This window comes from Diachasma alloeum, unplaced genomic scaffold, assembly GCF_001412515.2.
Source record: "Diachasma alloeum isolate Michigan unplaced genomic scaffold, Dall2.0 Dall_scaffold_00317, whole genome shotgun sequence".
Taxonomy (NCBI): Eukaryota; Metazoa; Arthropoda; class Insecta; order Hymenoptera; family Braconidae; genus Diachasma; species Diachasma alloeum.
This window is the reverse complement of record NW_021680456.1, coordinates 215,983-218,958: the sequence shown is the minus strand read 5'-3', so window position 1 is coordinate 218,958 and position 2,976 is coordinate 215,983. Positions and strand designations below refer to the sequence as shown.

The 2,976-nt window shown below is 42.5% G+C and overlaps 1 protein-coding gene across 1 annotated transcript in view; it reads left to right on the top strand.

Annotated features, from left to right (window-relative positions):
* Window positions 1-2,976, top strand: part of LOC107040103 — a 567,783-nt gene that overhangs the window by 362,906 nt on the left and 201,901 nt on the right. The gene's annotated exons all lie outside the window — the stretch shown is intronic.

Genomic DNA, 2,976 nt, shown 5'->3' with positions numbered 1-2,976 from the left:
CTCTCTCTCTCTCTCTTCGCTGGAATGACGAAGAGGGGAGAATGAATGGGGGAACGTAATTCCCCCTCCACACGCAATGGAAGGACGATCAACCGATCGTCTTTCCCAAAGAGGATAGACCTGAGTATAGGCCCGGATCGGTGGGGTTGACTGACTCCAAAAATTTTAGTTGGTGCCCACGGGAAAGGCGGCGTCCCGGTCGAATTGTCGGTAAATGTGAGTCGGGTGCGTGAGTAACTCGGTAGTAGCAGTCCCGCTGTGACAGGAACAGGTTCGGAGGGGGACTTTTGTCCGCCTTGTACTCAATGTTTCCTTTATGTTTTTCATTTGATTTATTCGCCGACTAATTAATATTAAGGGGTGAAACAAAGACTGTTGAATAGAGAATTAAATTCCCTATCCATCAACCCCCGTTTGATCCCTTAATCTCTGCAATAAAAAAATTAATATTGCGACGAAAGTCACGGCGCTATAAGAAACCCAATGTTGTCTCGGCGCAGAGTGACTCCCCAATAATTCGCCCGCTAATTAAAAAATCGTCTCTTTCCTCCTAATTAATATTAAGGAATGAAACTAATGCTGTTCGATGGAGAATTAAATTCCTCGTCCTCCAACCCACGTTTCATTCCTTAATCTCGGTAATGAAAAAATTAAAACTGCGACGATAGTCGCGGCGCTATGAAAAACCTAATGGTTTCTCGGCGCAGTGACTCCCGACAACTCGCCCGCGAATTCAAAAATCGTATATTTTCTCCTAATTAATATTAAGGAATGAAACTAATGCTGTTCGATGGAGAATTAAATTCCCCATCTTTCGACCCCCATTTCATTCCTTAATCTCTGTAATAAAAAAATTATAACTGCGACGAAAGTCGCGGCGCTATGAAAAACTCAACGGTTTCTCGGCGCAGAGCGCTTCCCCATTAATTCGCCCGCTAATTAAAAAATCGTCTCTCCCCTCCTAATTAACATTAAGGAATGAAACCAAAGCTGTTCGATGGAGAATTAAATTCCCCATCCTTCAACCCGCGTTTCATTCCTTAATCTCTGTAATAAAAAAATTATAACTGCGACGAAAGTCGCGGCGCTATGAAAAACTCAACGGTTTCTCGGCGCAGAGCGCTTCCCCATTAATTCGCCCGCTAATTAAAAAATCGTCTCTCCCCTCCTAATTAACATTAAGGAATGAAACCAAAGCTGTTCGATGGAGAATTAAATTCCCCATCCTTCAACCCGCGTTTCATTCCTTAATCTCTGTAATAAAAAAATTATAACTGCGACGAAAGTCGCGGCGCTATGAAAAACTCAACGGTTTCTCGGCGCAGAGCGCTTCCCCATTAATTCGCCCGCTAATTAAAAAATCGTCTCTCCCCTCCTAATTAACATTAAGGAATGAAACCAAAGCTGTTCGATGGAGAATTAAATTCCCCATCCTTCAACCCGCGTTTCATTCCTTAATCTCTGTAATAAAAAAATTATAACTGCGACGAAAGTCGCGGCGCTATGAAAAACTCAACGGTTTCTCGGCGCAGAGCGCTTCCCCATTAATTCGCCCGCTAATTAAAAAATCGTCTCTCCCCTCCTAATTAACATTAAGGAATGAAACCAAAGCTGTTCGATGGAGAATTAAATTCCCCATCCTTCAACCCGCGTTTCATTCCTTAATCTCTGTAATAAAAAAATTATAACTGCGACGAAAGTCGCGGCGCTATGAAAAACTCAACGGTTTCTCGGCGCAGAGCGCTTCCCCATTAATTCGCCCGCTAATTAAAAAATCGTCTCTCCCCTCCTAATTAACATTAAGGAATGAAACCAAAGCTGTTCGATGGAGAATTAAATTCCCCATCCTTCAACCCGCGTTTCATTCCTTAATCTCTGTAATAAAAAAATTATAACTGCGACGAAAGTCGCGGCGCTATGAAAAACTCAACGGTTTCTCGGCGCAGAGCGCTTCCCCATTAATTCGCCCGCTAATTAAAAAATCGTCTCTCCCCTCCTAATTAACATTAAGGAATGAAACCAAAGCTGTTCGATGGAGAATTAAATTCCCCATCCTTCAACCCGCGTTTCATTCCTTAATCTCTGTAATAAAAAAATTATAACTGCGACGAAAGTCGCGGCGCTATGAAAAACTCAACGGTTTCTCGGCGCAGAGCGCTTCCCCATTAATTCGCCCGCTAATTAAAAAATCGTCTCTCCCCTCCTAATTAACATTAAGGAATGAAACCAAAGCTGTTCGATGGAGAATTAAATTCCCCATCCTTCAACCCGCGTTTCATTCCTTAATCTCTGTAATAAAAAAATTATAACTGCGACGAAAGTCGCGGCGCTATGAAAAACTCAACGGTTTCTCGGCGCAGAGCGCTTCCCCATTAATTCGCCCGCTAATTAAAAAATCGTCTCTCCCCTCCTAATTAACATTAAGGAATGAAACCAAAGCTGTTCGATGGAGAATTAAATTCCCCATCCTTCAACCCGCGTTTCATTCCTTAATCTCTGTAATAAAAAAATTATAACTGCGACGAAAGTCGCGGCGCTATGAAAAACTCAACGGTTTCTCGGCGCAGAGCGCTTCCCCATTAATTCGCCCGCTAATTAAAAAATCGTCTCTCCCCTCCTAATTAACATTAAGGAATGAAACCAAAGCTGTTCGATGGAGAATTAAATTCCCCATCCTTCAACCCGCGTTTCATTCCTTAATCTCTTTAATAAAAAAACAAAAACTCCGACGAAATTCGGGGCGCTATGAAAAACTCAATGGTTTCTCGGCGCAGAGCGCTTCCCCATTAATTCGCCCGCTAATTAAAAAATCGTCTCTCCCCTCCTAATTAACATTAAGGAATGAAACCAATGCTGTTCGATGGAGAATTAAATTCCCCATCCTTCAACCCCCGTTTCATTCCTTAATCTCTGTAATAAAAAAATAAAAACTGCGACGAATGTCGCGGCGCCATGAAAAACTCAGTGGTTTCTCGG